General features: G+C 39.3%; 1 long non-coding RNA gene across 1 annotated transcript in view; it reads left to right on the top strand.

Annotated features, from left to right (window-relative positions):
• The first annotated feature begins 521 nt into the window (after window positions 1–521).
• Window positions 522–20,789, top strand: part of LOC130678931 (uncharacterized) — a 77,409-nt gene continuing 57,141 nt past the window's right edge. Inside the window, exon 1 of the long non-coding RNA XR_008991886.1 lies at window positions 522–790. This is a non-coding gene — a long non-coding RNA (uncharacterized LOC130678931). The remainder of the gene's footprint in view (window positions 791–20,789) is intronic.

Below are 20,789 nucleotides of genomic sequence, written 5' to 3' on the forward strand. Positions count from 1 at the left end.
CTCGGTGGGGCGGGGGCTGTAACGGGAATTCAGGGCTCCAGGCCAGTGCGGAATTTATTGCGCCTCCTTTTGGGAAGGGTGAAAGTGAAGTGATCGATTTATGAGCCCCAGGCGGGGACCCTTTAGTCCACTAAATGGACTGGGATGGGGTCGGGAGGATTCATGCAGTAAGTTACCCCTTGGCAACTTGGTGAGGTCCAGCCGGGTCCACCGCCCTGGATAACCAATGGGCTGCGGCCTCTTTAAGGCGCCAGTCCCCGCTCCCAGCTGGTTGCCGACCTCCTCCCACCTCCCACCTCCCAGCAGCGGCTCCGCCAGTTCCACACTTCCCTTGGCGGTGAGGTCACCTCCCAACTGCCCATTGGCTGCACTGAGCTGTCAGTCACAGGAAGTCCCGCCGTCGTCCTCGCCTTCCTATTATCCCTCCCTTCTCCGTTCTCCCTTTAGTCCGCCGTCCCGGCCTCCACAAGGCCTCTGATTGGCCAGCGCCGCCATCACTCCTCCAGCTGGCGGTGTGGGAGGTGAGAGGCGGGTGAGGTGGGAGGGCCCGTAGCTTCCGTGGCTGAGAGGAGCCGGCGGTAGCCGTGTCTGTGGTGCCCTCGGCGGCGGCGTGAGCGACCGTCCCGTCCTCCCCACCCCCTCCGCTCCACTCGCCACACGCCCTCCGCTCGCACCGACTTCTCCCCAGCTCCGCGCGCCCTGGCTGGACGTTGAGTCTCGAGAGGAGACGCACGCGGCGAGAGCTGGAGCGGGGACCGCCGCGGAGCCCCGGCCGGCGGAGAGCTAGGCGGTGAGTGAGAGTCCCGGCAGGGCCCCTCCCCCACCGCGGCTCCGCCCCGAGCATCCTTTCTCCTCGCGACCCTGCAGCGCACCTCCGGGGGTCCCCGGGGCGGGCCTCGCGGCCAGGCTCCCTCCGGGCCGGGGTCGCCGAGCCGGGGCGGGTGGCACCGGGCGCGGCCGTGCAACTGTGCGCCTCCTGGCCGGGCCACGCCTGTGGGAGGCACGGAGGTTCCCGCCCTCGCAGCGCCCCGGGTGTGTTTTGATTCCAGGGACCGGGTGTCCGGCGCTTTCCCCGGGATCTTGTGCAAACCCTCGTGTGCAATCCCAGGAATCCCAGGCAAAGGAGGCTCACCTGAACTTGTTGTTGCCTGTGTGGCAACTTGAATGCCGCCAGGTGTAAGGGCTTTGGCAGCTATGAAACTTGATGGCCAAGAACTTTACCATCTAAGAAAGTGTCTCTGTCAGAACTCGTGTGTTACATTCCTCACCGGAGCCGGTGCCATATGAAAAAGCGTTGGTAACTCTTAGTGGATAGGCCTTGAGTTTTCCAGTCAGATTTTCAAACCTGCCAACTACTAGTTGTAAGTACTGGGCCTCAGTTTCCTCATCAGGCAAATGGGGTAGTTATAAGTTAAGAACGACTAGTAAACCAGTTTGTATTTAAGCACCAGCCCAACTTGGCTTTGTAAGGATTTCTCTGTTTTCTCACTATTATGTAGCACAACTAAAGGGCAGTTGGTTGCTTACCAGCAACGATTGACTGCTTGCCAGCCTGTACTTGGCATGAAGTGTATGTACACAGGAATGTGAAATATGTCACTTAAATGTAACAATGAAATTACACCTAGCTTCATGTGTTTTTACATACTTTAAATCCATAAGATGTCTGAAATGTCCCCGGGTTGCCAGTTGTTTGAGATCTTTCAGTCTTTCCTATCTGAAGCCAAAGCCTGTAGCATTTTTTTTTTTCATAAGAAGTTAAGTGTATACATTTTACTTTGGAAGACATCCCCCAAAACTCCAAGGTTCACTTACACAGTTTTACTTTTGAAAAACAGCCACCTCCCTGGGTGAGGTGGTACAGCCAACTGGCCTGCAGCCCCATGACTGCAGGGTGGGGAACTTTTGGCTGCAAGTTATTAAACTAAATTTGGCCTAATGTTGTTTGCATTTTTCATAGTGAATCAAAGGGCTTTGTGATACTCAGTTTCTTAATGAAGTGACTTAGAAAAATACAAAGAAAAAAGTTCTAGCATTGCTTCAGTTCTTTGCCATTAACTGTTAAGAAGAGTCCCTGTTTAAAAAGGCTTCCAAAACTCATATCCATTCTGGTAAATATTTTATTTAGAGTAAAATCATGAGATGGAAGGGGCATATGTATCCTATAATCGAAAGTATTTATTGTAGGTCTTCCACATCCTTAATACTCTGCCAAATGCTCTGAGGAAGAGATTAAAAGAATAGAAACCAATATAATATTGTATATCAACTTTATTCCAATTAAAAAAGTATAGAACAGCATCTCAGCCTGTAAAGGGCAAAACCATGAAGTTTGGGTCACCAATTATGGGTATTACTGAAGTAATGACTGCAATCATTCATTCAGCGAACTTGTTCCATGCCTTTAATGTGCAGGTGTTTTTCTAAAAGCTTCATTTATCAAAATAAGGGAGATTGTCCTCGCTCAGGAGATGCTCACAGTCTAGTTTGAGAGACAGAAAGTGACAGATACTTGTAACACACTGAAATAAACTCCAAGTACAAGCCCAGAACTGTATGGGAGAGTCAAGGGAGCTTTTCCTTTGAGCCTCAAGGAGAAGATGGCATTTGAGCTGAATTTTAACTTACTAGATGAAGGGGAGGAAGATCACTCAAAACAGAAGTAATTGAGGTTGGAAAGATTTCCTGGCAAATCTGCCCACAGGTATAAGCTCTAGGGAAGAGAAAATGAAATTTCTTGATGCCCACGATGTAACAGGTATTAAGCTGCTGTTCAGTGTATTGCTTAATCCTCACAACAACCCTGTGAGTTAGATTTTACCTCCACTTTAGGAATAGGGAAACTGAGGCTCAGGGTAGTTAAATAATTTTCCTTAAGGTTACAGTTAGTGATGAGCCAGGATTTCAGTCTCTGACTTAAAAGTGTAGTATGCTCTTTTCCTTTTAACACTCTGCTTTGTAGAAATAAATATAAATGAGTTGAAAAAGTTCCACCTACATATGTCATTTTCCTGTATCTATTACAAATCACTTTCCGTGGAATGACTGTTCAAATTTGATGTAGAGTTAAATTAACTAAAGCTTGTCTGATAAAGGTTATTTTTATCGAATGATATTCTATGCTTATAAATGTGGTGACATTTGCTAAAAGGTGTGGCCCATGGAAATATTCACTAAAAATGGAGGACATTGATAGATACAGATTCCATATGGGGCACTTTACAAAGTGATTTAATAGATATGGACTTTTCTTGAGAATGCAACTTGAATATTTAAGTGTACAAAAAAAAGGACATGCAGACATATAGCCAACTAAATATACAACAAAAAGGGTAAAATGGTTCTGAATAATTAGTTTTGATTTATTTATTTATTTATTTTGGTATCATTAATCTACAATTACATGAGGAACATTATGTTTACTAGACTCCCCCCATCACCAAGTCCCCCCCACGTACTCCATTACAGTCACTGTCCATCAGTGTTGAATAATTAGTTTTTACAAAAGAATTAGAATTTTGAAGTATTAACAAAGATTGCTGTATTATATTTAGAGAGATGACTATGCCAAGAGCATATACTAGCCTGTGACTTCCACAAAGACAAGAGTATTTGTGTGTGTGTGTGTGTGTGTGTGTGTGTGTGTGTGTTTTTGGCATCATTAATTTACAATTACATGAGGAACATTATGTTTACTAGACTCCTCCCATCACCAAGTCCCACCCACATACCCCATTACAGTCACTGCCCATCAGGGTAGTAAGATGCTATAGAGTCACTACTTTTCTTCTCTGTGTTGTACAGCCCTCTCTGTGACCTCCCCCCCACATTATACATGCTAATCATAATGTCCCCTTTCTTTTTTTTTTTTCCCCATGCAAGAGATTATATTATCTGAAAGAGAAAATGGCTGCCCCTAGAGAGAGGGTGCAGCAGCTCATGGGTGAGGAAGTGCGTTTTTAAGGAGTAGGGGTAGGGGGTGTTCTGCGTTGGTAATTGGATCTTAAGGGATGGACGACCATCTGGTCAGTAGTGATTGGATCTTAAGGGGTGGGGGTCTTAGGGCGCCAGAATTCGCCTTCATTCCCATCTTTTTCTTTTCTTTTTTTTATGTTCATTTTATTATCATTAACCTACAATTACATGAAGAACATTATGGTTGCTAGACTCCCCCCTTCACCAAGTCCCTGCCCCACAAACCCCATTACAGTCACTGCCTATCACCATAGTAAGATGCTGTAGACTCACTACTTGTCTTCTCTGTGTTGCACATCCCTCCCTATGCCCCCCCCCACATTATACATGCTGATCATAATACCCCCTTCTTCCCCACCCTTATCCCTCCCTCCCCTCTCATTCTCCCCAGTCCCTTTCCCTTTGGTAACTGTTAGTCCATTCTTGGGTTCTGTGATTCTGCTGCTGTTTTGTTCCTTTAGTTTTTATTTATTCTTATAGTCCATATATGAGTGAAATCATTTGGTATTTGTCTTTCTCCACTTGGCTTATTTCACTGAGCATAATACCCTCTAGCTCCATCCATGTTGTTACAAATGGTAGGTTTTGTTTTCTTATGGCTGAATAATATTCCATTGTGTATATGTACCACATCTTCTTTATCCATTCATCTACTGGTAGACACTTAGCTTGCTTCCATTTCTTGACTATTGTAAATAGTGCTTTGATAAACATAGGGGTGCATCTGTCTTTTTCAAACTGGGCTGCTGCATTCTTAGGATAAATTCCTAGAAGTGGAATTCCTGGGTCAAATGGTATGTCTATTTTGAGCATTTTGAGGAACCTCCATACTGCTTTCCACAATGGTTGAACTAATTTACATTCCCACCAGCAGTGTAGGAGGGTTCCCCTTTCTCCACATCCTCGCCAACATTTGCTGTTGTTTGTCTTTTGGATGGTGGTGATCCTTACTGGTGTGAGGTGATATCTCATTGTGGTTTTAATTTGCATTTCTCTGATGACTAGCGATGTGGAGCATCTTTTCATGTGTCTGTTGGCCATCTGAATTTCTTCTTTGGACAAGTGTCTGTTCAGCTCCTCTGACCATTTTTTAATTGGATTATTTGCTTTTTGTTTGTTGAGATGGGTGAGCTCTTTATATAATTTGGATGTCAACCCTTTATTGGATCTGATATTTATGAATATATTCTCCCATACTTAGGATGCCTTTTTGTTCTGTTGGTGGTGTCCTTTGCTGTACAGAAGCTTTTCAGCTTGATATAGTCCCACTTGTTCATTTTTGCTTTTGTTTCCCTTTCTCCGGGAGATATGTTCATGAAGAAGTTGCTCATGTTTATGTCCAGGAGCTTTTTGCCTATGTTTTTTCCTAAGAGTTTTATGGTTTCATGACTTACATTCAGGTCTTTGATCCATTTTGAGTTTACCTTTGTGTATGGGGTAGACAATAATCCAGTTTAATTCTCTTACATATAGCTGTCCAGTTTTGCCTCCAGCTTTTGAAGAGGCTGTCATGTCATTTCCCCATTGTATGTCCATGGCTCCTTTATTGTATATTAATTGACCATATATGTTTGGGTTAATATCTGGACTCTCTATTCTGTACCACTGGCCTATGGGTCTGTTCTTATGCCAGTACCAAATTGTGTTAATTACTGTGGCTTTGTAGTAGAGCTTGAAGTTGGGAAGCGAGATCCCCCCCTGCTTTATTCTTCCTTCTCAGGATTGCTTTGGCTATTTGGGGTCTTTTGTGGTTCCATATGAATTTTAGAACTATTTGCTCTAGTTCATTGAAGAATGCTGTTGGTATTTTGATAGGGATTGCATTGAATCTGTAGATTGCTTTAGGCAGGATGGCCATTTTGATAATATTAATTCTTCCTAGCCAAGAGCATGGGATGCATTTCCATTTATTAGTGTCATCTTTAATTTCTCTCATGGGTTAATTTCTCTCATGAATGTCTTATAGTTTTCAGGGTATAGGTCTTTCACTTCCTTGGTTAGGTTTAGTCCTAGGAATTTTATTCTTTTTGCTGCAATTGTGAATGGAATTGTTTTCCTGATTTCTCTTTCTGCTAGTTTATTGTTAGTGTATAGGAAAGCAACAGATTTCTGTGTATTTGTATCCTGCAACTTTGCTGAATTCAGATATTTGTTCTAGTAGTTTTGGAGTGGATTCTTTAGGGTTTTTTATGTACAATATCATGTCTTCTGCAAATACAGTTCAACTCTTCTTTACTAATCTGGATACCTTTTATTTCTTTGTTTTGTCTGATTGCCATGGCTAGGACCTCCAGGACTATGTTGAATAACAGTGGGGAGAGTGGACATCCCTGTATTGTTCCCGATCTTAGAGGAAAAGCTTTCAGCTTCTCGCTGTTAAGTATGATGTTGGCTGTGGGTTTGTCATATATGGCCCTTATTATGTTAAGGTACTTGCTCTATATACCCATTTTGTTGAGAGTTTTTATCATGAATGGATGTTGAATTTTGTTGAATGCTTTTTCAGCATCTATGGAGATGATCATGTGGTTTTTGTCCTTTTTGTTGATGTGGTGGATGATGTTGATGGATTTTCAAATGTTGTACCATCCTTGCATCCCTGAGATGAATCCCACTTTATCATGGTGTATGATCCTCCTCATGTATTTTTGAATTCGGTTTGCTAATATTTTGTTGAGTATTTTTGCATCTATGTTCATGTATTTGTGTCATTTATTCCCAGCTTCAAGAGCAACTCTTGGAACATGGTAGATGCTCAGTAAATATTTGTTAAATAAAAGATGAACGTGAACAAACATATTTACAGTGAGTAGTGTGTTTTAATTACTATGGTTGATAGAATTGATTGACATAAGGAACATTTTCATCTGAGAAAAAAACTTTGGTCAGGAGGTTGTATTTTAGAAGGCCTTTGAAAGAGAAAAGGGAGAACATGAATAAGTCGAAGATGAAGTGGTATAAGCATAGAAGGTAATTTATAAATGAATATATTTGGGAAGAAACGGAGCACTGAACACAGAGAATGGCCCATTGACCCAGTTCAGTAAATAGACGCACTGTTTATTTCTTCTAAGGCTTTAATGGAATTGTGAGAAACAAGGAAACTGTCTCTGTTCTTAAAGAGTTTATAGTTTCCTAGAGTAGGTGTGTTAGCTATCTATTGTTGTGTAACAGATTGCCCCAAAAGTTCATGTTTAAGGCAACAGTAAACATTTATTGTCTCTTACAGTTTCTGTTGAGTCAGGAATTTGGGAGCAGCTTGGCTGAATGGTTCAGGCTTAGGATCTCAAGAGATGGTGGTAATATGTCTTCTGTGGTTGCAGTCATCTGAACTTTAAGATGCTCTTGTGAGGTGGCTGGTAAATTGGTGCCATCTGTTGGTGGGAAGTCTCAGTTCTTCTCCATGTGGGCCTCCCCATAGAGCTATTCGAATGTCCTCATGGCTTGGCAGCTGGCTTCCCCCAGAGCAATTAATCCAAGAGACCAGGTTGCATTGTCTTTTATGACCTAGCTTCAGAAGTCACATACCATCATTTCTTCGGTATTCTGTTGGTCACCTAGTGGGAAGGGAGTATACAAGGATATGAATACCAGGGGTTGAGGATCATTAGGGGCCATTGTGGAGGCTGGCTGCCGCAGTGGGTAGCATAGAAAAAAAAGTTTTGGAAGAAGGTATAGAGTGCTGGGGGAGGCAAGGGAAGGATGCAGAGGAGGGAAAGATTACCTTTGGGAAGATGAGGGAGTTGGGAACAATTTAATTTTTTTAACAGGTATTCACAAGTATTTATTGAGTGCTTACTGTGTGCCTTCCACATTGTAGGCTAATATGTGGAAGTAGACATTGAATTAGGGCCTTATTAAATGTTTTAAGTAGTCTAGGCCAGCATTGGAACTAAGGACAAATATTTGATCTCTGTGTGTAAGGTGAAGATGGAGTAATTTTTCTGGTACTGAAGAGAATAGTAATTTACCATAGTGATAGACAGGCAGTTACAGAGTATAAGTAAACTGCATAAATACTAGAGCTAGATTTCCTGGATTTGGATCCTGACTCTGTCACTTGTTAGCTTTGTGACCTTGGGTGTGTGACTATGATATTCTTGCTACTTCTTAGTGACTTGCTAACTTGAACATGGGCATAATAATGGTTTCTACTTTATTTTGCTGTTATGAGGATTAAATAAGTTAAAAATACGCACAGTCCTTGGGACAGCTTTACATGCATCATCGTATCATTACTGTTACGAGGTTGGAATTGGAGATGAGTGAATATAGAATAATGTATTTAGAAGGAGGCATTTAAGTGTTGATCATAGCTGCTTCAGCATCAGTTTTTCCAGATCAAATACCTATGTCTAGATCATTTGCATTTTGCAGAACAGAGCAAACCAGTGGTTTTATTTAGCTAAACTCTGCAGTTAAAACAAGACCTCAGGAGGTACACAGTTGTCCCTTAGAGGTATCTCATACCCTTTTGTCCTACTTTAAATGACTGGGCCCTCTATCTGCAGAATGGGTTTTACCCAGAAGCAGTACTTAAGGTGAGCATGCTTTAGAAGAGCTTAGAGGTGGAACTGGACTCATAGTAAAAATACCTAGAATGAGAACATTTGTGACTGAGTCACAAAAGAATTTGCAGAAATTCTGTAAAATACTAACAGTATCACTTCTGTGATGAGGTAAGATCATTGAACTGTATGCCACTGCAGGTGTGAAAGCAGAAATTGGGTGATCTGCTAGGGTGCCTTGGGTGGAGCTAATTGATTAAGTTGCTTTCAAGTCTGCAGTTCAGTGACTCAAGTCCAACTCTCATTGTTTAGTTGAACAGAGGCACCAAGAAATTAAATGGTGTGAGGTTCTGCAACAGCCTAGTTGCTGAGCTTGGGCCAATTCTTCATCCCGTATTTAAGGCCAGCCTGCATAGCGGTGATAGATCTGTAGAATCCTTGGAAGACTTGAGTGTTGTGAAAATTTGTTTTTCTTTCTTCAGATGCTGTACTTTAACTTTTGTGGTGTATCTGATTTTCTTCCCCAGTTACTCTTGTTCCTATGCATTTAGAAACACTTCCCTATATAAATGAGCGCTGGTAACAAGGAATTAGAAAGCATATTTTGAAATCTGGAGTGCAGCCTCTTATTTGCTGCTGAATTTGGAAATAGGTGGGTTACTTAGAGGTCTTTGACCTCTGAAATTGTGAGAATTATGGATGACTGGTTTCTTGAAGAAATCTTTGTTCTGGTGTCAAAATTTGAAGTATATGGATGTAATCTGAAAAATACTATAAACTCCCTAGTATGAGAGAGTAAAATAATTAGGTAACATATCAAGTTTAAGGGCATGAGGAGAGCTAGGTACTGACAATTGTCAGCTTTGTAACCATAAGCTCACTATTTAACCTTCTTGTGACTAGTTCCCTCATCTGTAAAATGGAGTTAATAATTATTACAGCATGAGGTGTTGCTATAAGGATTATGGAGAAACCTGAAGGGAAGTAACAGCAGCATAGTCATTGTGCTGCATAGTCCTCCCATGAGCTCTCTGAAATAATTAATAGCACTATTTTGCAGATGGGGAAAGAGAATCATGGAGATATGAACTGATTTAGGAAGGTCACAGTCAGAATTTGAACCCAGGTCTGTCTTTGAATTAGAAGATGCTGACTCTCAACAATAATGTGTATGAAGTGCCTAACTTTGCCTCCAGGAAATGTCTGTTCCTGTTCACTTCCTTTTTTGCAGTTAGTGAAAATGTCAGGATAGTGAGAATTCTTTATGGTGGTGGTATAGTTCTCAGAGTATTCTTTGCAAGATTCGTTATGTGTATCTTGTTGTCATTCCTGATATGGAGAGCTGTGATAGTGATTTCATATCCTAAATTGCTCAGTAAATACTAAATAAGGGCATACCAAAATGTCCAAATTAAAAAAAATTTTTTTGTCAGTATTTGAGTATCTTTGTAACTATAAATGGTGTTAGTGATGCCAGAGTCTCTTAATTGTGGTTAATTTGGACATATTTTCACTACCACAAAATTTATGGAAACTTGGAAAGTTGTCCTCATACTTGAGGACATACCATGTTGTATTTTGGTGTGAGAGTGGTATTATCGTTGTGAAACTGGCTTTATTGTCGAGTTTGTATTTTGTTATATGATGGACTATATTTAAAGTAGTTTAAAAAAATTTCCTTATATATGTTTGCTTCTCCTTTAAGAAGTAGAGATGGGGAAACAATTTAGAAATGAAAAGTAAAGGACATTTTCTTTCTTATCCTTGATGCAAAAAGTGATAAATCACTTTTTATGAAAAATCAACTTGAACTACAGCTTCCATTCAAGGGCCTTTTATGCTTTAATTCTAACATTCCAGGTTAATGTCCTGATAAGTTTGTGGCCTTAGAGGCAAAGATGCAGTATTTTGAGTTGTAGTTTATAGATTCATTAAGTTCTACATTATCTTGTTAATATTTCCTTTCTGTTCAGTTTTTTGTTTTTGTTTTGCAAGGGTGGAGGACTCCTGGAATGGGAATAGGGAACCAAGGATATAATGAGATCATAGACTAGTGATTTGATTTGAAATTAAATAAATTTAAAGATTTTCTTTACTCAGTAGAAGTTCATAGGATGGTATGGTTCATTTGTGTGATCTCTTCCATGAATCTTTGTATACATTGAGTCAAATGGTTATTATTTAGTCACTTTTCTGTATCAGTAACTCTGCTGTGATTGACCTTTCCTTTTCCTTTTTGACTTCTGCTTGAAAGCTGGTTCTGAAGGCAAAAGGCAAACACAATTTGTATGAAAACTGGGCATGACCTGTACAGTTTGGATACACTATTCATGACATTTTATTTTCAACATGTTTAATAACCTGTCGGATGCCTAAATAAAACTGAGTTAATTATAGTGTAACCTTTTGTTCTATTTGGAGAGTGTTAAGGGATTTTTGAATACCCTCCAAAATTCACCTTTATCAAGTGAGCTTAGAAAGCTCTTTTTGGACGGGGATCCTCAAAACTTACCTGCATCATCCTACCTACCTCTTTGGCCACTTCTTTGTTTTGTTTTGAAAAAGCATAATAGATTTCCCTACGTCTTTGGAGATAGTAGTGATGAATTTTAGAGTTGAATGCACCTGTTTTTCTGTCCTGGCTCTCCTGTTCACTTGACAGTGACCCTGGGTAAGGGAATTAATCTTTCTGAATCTCTATTTCCTCATAGGACAGTCCTGAGAGTTAAATAAAGTTACGTGTAAGGCATTTAGCACATAATAGGCATTCTATCCATGTTAATTTTCATAACACCCAGAAATGTTCTTTTGTAGCACTAGCTACAATTACAGCTAAATAATTGTGTATTTAATTGGTTTTTCTTAAAAGCTTTGTGAGGCCAGAGACCCTGTCTATCTTTTCACTAACATATTTCCAGCATCCAGCATAGTGCTTGGCATAGCATATAATACATGGTCAACAAACACTTGTTGAATGAACCAGAGTGACCCACTCTCTTTCCTTACCCTGTCCTCCCTTGTGTTAAGGCATGTGTCCTGAACTTACTTCTTTTGACATACTTGAGAATTAACCAACTTTTTATTTGAAATTTGGCCGATTAAAGATTGGAGCTAAATGAATAATAACCAGAAATAGAGCAGAACAGTATTCAGAGTAAATTGTAACGCTATAAAATCATATTACTCTGGACTTTGTAACCCTTTGTAGTCTAATGTGCAGCCCCAAATTCTACCAAGACAGTTTTCAGTGCGACCACCATTGACTTGCATGTTGTTGAGTCAATGGGTTGTTGTTGGCTTAGTAAAATGGTAACTCTTCTGGTTATTCAGGCAGTATTCTTTCTCACTTCATATCCAATCCATTAGCAAATACTGTTAGCTCTGTCTTCTAAATATATCCAATAATCCTATTAGTTCTCACCACTTCTACCATAATAATCTTCTCCAAGCATCTGTGCTAGTTTAGTTTCCTTTTGCTCCTGTAACAAATTACCACAAACTTGGTGGCTGAAAACATCACATATTTTACTCTTACAGTTCTGAAGGCCACATGTCTAAGTCAGTTTCACTGGCCTGAAATCAGGGTGTCAGCAGCAGAGCTGCACTCCTGAGGACTTTAGGGGAGAGTCTCTTCCTTGCCTCTTTCTGCTCCTGGTGACTGCTGGCATTTCTTGGCTTGTGGCAGTATTACTTCACCCTTAAGGCCAGCATCTTCAAATCTGCACATCTCCTTCTCATATGGGTTTGTCATATCTCTTTCTTCCTCGCTTTATAAAGACATGTGATTGCATTTACAGCTCACTCATAATCCAGGATAATCTCCCCACTCAGGACACTTAACTTAATCATGTCTTCAAAGATCCCCCTCTTGCCTTTTTTTTTTTTTGCCATATAAGGTAACATTCACAGGTTTCAGGGATTAGGATGTGGAAGATAAGGATATTTTTTAAGGTGCCATTTTTCAGTCTACCACAGTCTGCCCTTTGACCCCCCAAAATTCACATTTGTCTCACATGCAAAATACATTCTTTCCATTCCCACATTCCCAAAAGTCTTAACCTATTGCAGCATCAACTCAAGCCCAAGATCTCATCTAAATATCTTGTGCTCAAAAATCCAAAATCTCATCATATAAATCAGGTTTACATGTGAGATCATACCCATATGACCCATCCTGGGGCAAAATTCCTTTCCATTTGTGGACCTTTGAAACTGGAAAACAAGTTAATGTTCCCCTAATACAGTGGTGGGACAGGTAAAGACATTTCTATTCCTAAAAGAAGAAAACACAGGAATGTGTGTCACTGGTCCTAAGCAATTTCAAAATTGAGTATAGAAAATTTCTTTAGGTTTCAAAGCCTGGGAATAATCCTCTGGCTTGAGACTGCCCACTAGACCTGTGACTGTGGCTTCAGTCCCCATGGCTATAGCTTCTGGGCCTAAAGCTCAGCTCTTAGAATTATTACCCTTACTGTTTGCAGTATTACCCTGTTTCTTGCCTGTAGAATTTTGGTAGTCCAATAGCCTTTATTTTTTTCTCTCACTGTTCCTTTCAGGCCAAGTTGGCAGTGTTTCTGCGGGTACAACATTCTTGGAAACCTTGCAGGTCTCTTGTGTATGTCTCAGGGATTCTTGTCATTAGAAAAGAGTGTTTCCATGGATATTATGTGGGTAATCTCATGTCTATTCCTAGCTTCTGTTTAGATGGTTGGTTGAGGAGATCCCTAAGTTACACGTGTAATCTCTTCACTAGTAAAAGTTTGTCCACCATACTCTTGGCTTTCTCTCTATAGCAGTGTTTTCTTAATAATGCATCTCCTTACTTTAGCCCTTTAAAAAAAAATCCAGATAAGCTGAGAATTTCCCACATCATCAAGTACTGGTTTCTTTTGTTTAACATTTTGTGCATTATCTTTCTTCTTGCATTTTATTGTATGCAACAGGAAGAAACCAGGCTGCACCTTCAACATGTTGCTTGGAAATTGCCTTAGCTCAAGATCCAAGTTCATCACTTAATAATTTCTGCTTTTCACACAATTGTAGGGCACAATTCAGCCAATTTTTTTCTTTTTTGCTCTCATATAAAAAGGATACTTTCCTCCAGTTTGCAATAATGTTTTATTTCCTTGAGTCCTTACCAGAAGCACCTTTAATGTTCATATTTTTACCAGCATTTGCTCTTTTTTAAAAAAATTTTATTTTGATATCGTTATATACAATTACTTGAAAAACATTATGGTTACTAGACACCCCCTATTATCAAGTCCCCCCCACCTACACCATTACAGTCACTGTCGATCAGCGTAGTAAGATGCTATAGAATCATTTCTTGTCTTCTCTGTATATACTGCCTTTCCCGTGTCCCACCCCCCTACATTATGTGTGCTAATCGTAATGCCCCATTTCCCCCTTATCCCTCCCTTCCCACCCATCCTCCCCAGTCCCTTTCCTTTTGTTAACTGTTAGTCCGTTCTTGGGTTCTGTGATTCTGCTGCTGTTTTGTTCCTTTGGTTTTTTCTTTATTGTTATACTCCACAGATGAGTGAAATCATTTGATACTTGTCTTTCTCCGCCTGGCTTATTTCACTGAGCATAATACCCTCTAGCTCCATCCATGTTATTGCAAATGGTAGGATTTGTTTTCTTCTTAGGGCTGAATAATTCCATTGTATATATGTACCACATCTTCCTTATCCATTCATCTACTGATGGACACTTAGGTTGCCTCCATTTCTTGGCTATTGTAAATAGTGCTGTGATAAACATAGGAGTGCATCTGTCTTTTTCGAACTGGGCTGCTGCATTCTTAGGGGTAAAATCCAGAATTGGTATTCCTGGGTCAAATGGTATTTGTATTTTGAGCTTTTTGAGAAACCTCCATACTGCTATTGACAATGGTTGAACTAATTTACATTCCCACCAGCAGTGTGGAGGGTTCCCCTTTCTCCACATCCTCGCCAGCATTTGTGGTTGTTTGTATTTTGGATGTTGGCCATCCTAACTGGTGTGAGGTGATATCTCATTGTGGTTTTAATTTGCATTTCTCTGATGATTAGTGATGTGGAGCATCTTTTCATGTGTCTGTTGGCCATCTGAATTTCTTCTTTGGACAAGTGTCTGTTCAGCTCCTCTGCCCATTTTTTAATTGGCTTATTTGCTTTTTGTTTGTTGAGGCGCGTGAGCTCTTTATAAAATTTGGATGTCAACCCCGAATCAGATAGGTCATTTATGAATATATTCTCCCATACTGTAGGATGCCTTTTTGTTCTACTGATGGTGTCCTTTGCTGTACAGAAGCTTTTTAGTTTTCCCATTGTTCATTTTTGCTTTTGTTTCCCTTGCCCAGGGAGATACGTTCATGAAGAAGTTGCTCATGTTTATATTCAACAGATTTTTGCCTATATTTTGTTCCAAGAGTTTTATGGTTTCATGACTTACATTCAGGTCTTTGATCCATTTTGAGTTTACTTTTGTGTACGGGGTTACACAGTAATCCTCTTTCATTCTCTTACAGGTAGCTGTCCAGTTTTGCCAACACCAACTGTTTAAGAGCCTGTCATTTCCCCATTGTATATCCATGGCTCCTTTATCGTATATTAATTGACCATATATGCTTGGGTTTATATTTGGACTCTGTATTCTGTTCCACTGGTCTATGGGTCTGTTTTTGTGCCAGTACCAAATTGTCTTGTTTACTGTGGCTTTGTAGTAGAGCTTGAAGTCAGGGAGCGTAATTCCCTCTGCTTTATTTTTCCTTCTCATGATTAGGGGTCTTTTGTGGTTCCACATGAATTTTAGAACTGTTTGCTCTAGTTCATTGAAGAATGCTGTTGGTATTTTGATAAGGATTGCATTGAATCTGTAGATTGCTTTAGGCAGGATGGCCATTTTGACAATATTAATTCTTCCTAGCCAAGAGCATGGGATGCATTTCCATTTATTAGTGCCCTCTTTAATGTATCTTAAGAGTGTTCCGTAGTTTTCAGGGTATAGGTCTTTCACTTCCTTGGTTAGGTTTATTCCTAGGTATTTTATTCTTTTTGATGCAATTGTGAATGGAATTGTTTTCCTCATTTCTCTTTCTGCTAGTTCATCGTAAGTGTATAGGAAAACAACAGATTTCTGTACATTAATTTTCTGTCCTGAAACTTTGCTGAATTCAGATATTAGATCTAGTAGTTTTGGAGTGGATTCTTTAGGGTTTTTTATGTACAAATGTCATGTCATCTGCAAACAGGGACAGTTTAACTTCTTCCTTGCCAGTCTGGATAACTTTTATTTCTTTGTGTTGTCTGATTGCCATGGCTAGGACCTCCAGGACTATGTTGAATAAAAGTGGGAGAGTGGGCATCCTTGTCTTGTTCCTAATCTTAAAGGAAAAGCTTTCAGCTTCTCGCTGTTAAGTATAATGTTGGCTGTGGGTTTGTCATATATGGCCTTTATTATGTTGAGGTACTTGCCCTCTATATCCATTTTGTTGAGAGTTTTTATCATGATTGGATGTTGAATTTTGTCAAATGCTTTTTTAGCCCCTATGGAGGTGATCATGTGGTTTTTGTCCTTTTTGTTGATGTAGTGGATGATGTTGATGGATTTTCGAATGTTGTACCATCCTTGCATCCCCGGGATGAATCCCACTTGTTCATGATGGATGATCTTTTTGATGCATTTTTGAATTTGGTTCAGCATTCTCTTTTTTTAAAAATTAAAGTATCATTGCCATTATGTTCATTTCAAATATATAACACAGTGGTTCACCAGTTTTCCATATTATTAAATCTTTATCCCCTATAGTGCAGTTACTATTTCTCATCATGTAACAGAATCATTGACTGTATTCTCCATACTGTACTACCATCCCTGTGACCAATTTGTATTGATTGTGAATTATTGTGCCTATTGTGCCTCTTTATCCCCTTCACTGCCCCCCTTCAGCTGTCCCATCCCCTCCCCCTTGGTAACCACTAGTCCCTTATCACTGTCTGAGTCTACTGCTATTTTGTTTCATTTTATCAGCATTCTCTTTATAATGGCAAATGTTTTCTCTAAAACAATACAGGCTTGGAGGGTGGGCAGAATAGGTGAAAGGGATAAAGAGGTGCAGTCTTCTAATTATAAAATAAATAAATCATGGGGTTAAAAGTATAGTATCAGGAATATAGTCAATAATGTAATATCTTTGTATAATGACAAATGGTAGCTACACTTATTGTGAACATTTAGTAATGTATACAATTTCTGAATCACTGTTGTACAAGTGAAACCAATAAAATACTGTGTATCAACTATATGTAAAAAAAAGGCTTTTCTGTATTTCTGTTGCAAACTTTATACACATTAAAGTTAAAATGATTACATGTTCTTTTTTCAGAAATTTCAAGTGGGTGCATATTGTGCCTGATAAGTTGACAAGTTTCTGAAAAACTTCAATATAGGTTTTCTCTACTGTGCTTCTTACTTCCTTCTGAGTTCTCACCAGGAGTATCTTTAATGTCCATATTTCTACCAACAGTCTATTGAAGGCAGTCTAGGCTTTTTCTGTTAATGCTTCTTAGAATTCTTTCAGCTTCAACCCATTATTTAAATTTCAAAGCCACTTCCGTATTTTTAAAGTATTTGTTACAGCAACACCCCACTTCCAGGTACCAAAATCTGTATCAGTTAGGATTTAACCAGAGAAGCCGAACCAGTAAGAGATATATAAAGGAATTTATTGTAAGGACTTACTCCTTACATGATTGTGGGGGCTGGCAGGGCCATCGCGAAGGCTGGGGTGGAACTTTCAGCAGGAGCTTAAAGTCGCTATCCACAGGTAACGTGAAGTTTCTTCTGGGGAACCTCCTCATGCTCTTAAGGCCTTTTAACTGGTTAAGTTAGGCCCACCTAGCCCTTGTAGGATAAACTACTTAGTTAACTGTGTAGTTAATCACATTTCCAAAATAACCTTAACAGCGGTGATTAGTGTTTGAATAACTGGGGACTATAGCCTAATCAAGTTGACATACAACTGTCCATTATACTGTCATTATCTCTAGCCTGGATTATTGCATAGCTTCCTTTAAACTGGACTCCCTGCTTCTGCCCTTCATTTCTTGTGATCTACTCTCCACATAGACCTTACAGTCTATTTGCAGAGTCAATTTCATGATTTACTACTCTCTGCCTTTCTTACTCCCTTTCTTACTCTTGCCCACTGGAGTCCTTGCTGTTCCTGGCTCATACAAGGTCTTTGTGCCTGCTGTTCCGTTACCTGATACACTCTGTCCCTGAATCTTCACATGGCTTACTTTCTTTCTTTTTTATTAAGGTATGATTGATACACACTCTTATGAAGGTTTCACATGAAAAAACATTGTGGGTTTACTTTCTTTTTTCAGATCCTTGCTCAGTGTCTCCTTCTTAGAAGATCATATTTAAAAAGCCACTTTACTCCTTAATCCCAGGCACTCCTTGTTTCCCTTATACTGCTTCATTTTCTCTGTAGGACTTAAAACATGGCATATATGTGTTTGTTTACCTCTACTAGATGGTAGTCTCTGCAAGGGGTAAGTAAGAACTTTGTTTATTGATACACCTTCAGAACCAATAGTAGGCATGTAGTAGGTGCTTAATAAATATTTTTGAGTGGATTAATGAATGAAGGAATGGACTTTTTCACTGTTATTTTATCTCTCAAGTGGTATTTTAACATAGTTGTCACTCTGTTTCTTGAACCGTTTTATATTCTTGGTATGATGCTATTCTCCTAGTTTTTCATCTAATATCTTGTCCATCCCTTCTACTTCTGCAGTTCTTTCTCAGTCTTTTGCTAGCCATTCTTCATCTTGGCCCCAGAATGTGGGATTTTCTTAGGACTCAGTCTCAAACCCTCTTATTGTCTCTTTCTCTCTAGGAGATTTCATCTAGTCCCATAGCTTTAAATACCAGTTATGTGCCAATGATTTCTAAATGTGCTTCTCCATCTCTTTTGAACATGAGTCACTTTACCTCTCCAGTTGGATGTCTGACAGACATATCTCAAATTTATATTCCAAACTGAACTCTTAACCTTCATTTCCTACTTCCAAAGTTGTTCCTGCTCCAAGTTCCCCATTTCTGTAAATGACATTTCTGTTCACCTGGTTACATAAACCCAGAAATCTGAAGGGTCATCTTTGACATCTCCTCCCTACTCACATCCACTCCGTAATATTATCTCGTTTTTCAACTTATTATTTTTTCTACTAAAATCACTCTAGCTATCCCATGCCATGCTCTTTCCAGGACTACTTCAATGAATTCTTAACTAGTTTTATTGCTTCTATCCTTCTCTTTGATCCTAATCAATTCTTCACACTGAAACCAGAGTTTTAAAGTGCAAATCTAATCATATTTCTTCTTCTTCTCCTAAACTTTTCACTGTAGGCTCCAAGCAGGTAACTTAAATGGATGGAATTGGCAGATCAGGGTTTTTAATAGAGAGTGGTAGAAACTGTGGCAAATTGGGGAGGGCATGCCCTGACTAGAGAGGGTTACCCTTTCTTAGTGCTAGTACATTGTTGACATTTGGGAGTGTAGGCCCACAGTTGCTGATCTTTTGATTTTTCTCAAGATAAGCCAGCAATCTAGATTCTTTAAATTGTGAAATTTCCGTATTTTATGATTTTATGATGTTGACTACCAGTTTAAGTTAGAAGTTTCTGTACTTGGGAATAAATTTAATGATAGATATCTCAGATCTTTGCCCTGAAAGTCACGAAACATTGCTGAAAGAAGTTAAAGAAGACCAAAATACGTGGAGATAGACCATGTTCATGGTTTGAAAGACCCAGTAATGTTAAGCTGTCCAATCTTCCCAAAATAATCTAAAGATTCAGTATGTTCACAACAAAAATCCCAGCAGACTTTTTTTTTTTGGCCATTATATCAGTTTATTCCCAAAGAGGTCATTTATAGGAGGTGTTTTTTCTGAACCAGGATCTAGTCAAGGGTCCTGTGCTCTTAAGCAGAACAGGGGGAAGGGTGAAGGAGTTAAAGGGGCACCAGAGAAATCATTATTCAAGAGAAATACTCTTTTAATGCAACATTAAAAATAAATCAAATTGGCAAGCTACAGCCTGCAGGCCAGCTGTCTGGTTTTGTAAATAAAGTTTTATTGGGTGGCATAGGTAAGAAAGGGTTACCAGCAGACTTTTATAGAAAACGACACACTGAATCTAAAATTTACATGGAAATGCAAAGGGCCTAGGATAGCCAAAACAATTTGGAAGCAGAACCTGGAGGAATTAAATTACCTAATTTCAAGACTTTGTAAAGCTTGAGTAATAAGACAGTGTGGTATTGGTGTAAAAATAGACTTTGGATCATTGAACACAATAGGGCACTGAAATAGATACATGTATGGTCAACTGGTTCTTCAACAAAGGCTCAGATATAATTCAATAGGGGAAAGGATAGTCTTCTCAATAAATGTTGAAACAATTGGATATTTGTATGTAAAGAAGTGAATCTCAATCCCTATCGCATACTTTACAGAAGAGTTAATTTAAAGTGGGTCATAGACCTAAGCACACAAACTAAAACCATGACATTTATAGAAGTTGTAAGAGAAGATCTTTGAGACCTTGTGGTAAGTGGCACAAAAAGCACTAACCACAGAAGAAAAAATTGATAAATTGAACCTGTCAGAACTAAAACTTTCTGTTCTTCAAGACACCATAAAAAATGGAGAGGTAATCCACAGACTGGGAGGAAATATTGACACACACTGTGTATGTATGTGGGTATCTATACATCTCTGTCTCAAAGGGCTTATATCCAGAATATGTAAAAATCTTTAAAACTCAATAATGTGACAAATGGCCCAATTAAAAATGAGCAAAATAATTTAATAGGCATTTCATACAATATATTTGAATGTCCAAAAGCATATGAAAGGATGCTCAGTGTGATTGGTCACCAGGAAATAAAAATTAAAATCACAGTGAGGTACCACTTCATATCCACTAGAAAAGCTAAAAAGAAAAAAAAAGTTCCAAGTTTTGGTGGGGATGTGAAGTAATTGGAATTCATGTATGTTGATGGTGGGAGTGTGAAATGGTACAACCACTTTGGAAAATAACTGGTTCGTTTCTTATAAAGCTAATCACATACTTGCCATGCAACCCAGCAATCCTGCTCCTTGTTTATTACCAAAGAGAAATGAAAATATATCCACAGAAATACCATGTGAGTGTTCATAGAAGCTTTATTCCTAATAGCCCAAAATTGGAAATAACCCAAATGCCATCAAACAGGTGAATAGATAAACCATGGGTAAACAATGAA

The sequence above is a fragment of the Manis pentadactyla genome, chromosome 10, assembly GCF_030020395.1.
Source record: "Manis pentadactyla isolate mManPen7 chromosome 10, mManPen7.hap1, whole genome shotgun sequence".
NCBI lineage: Eukaryota > Metazoa > Chordata > Mammalia > Pholidota > Manidae > Manis > Manis pentadactyla.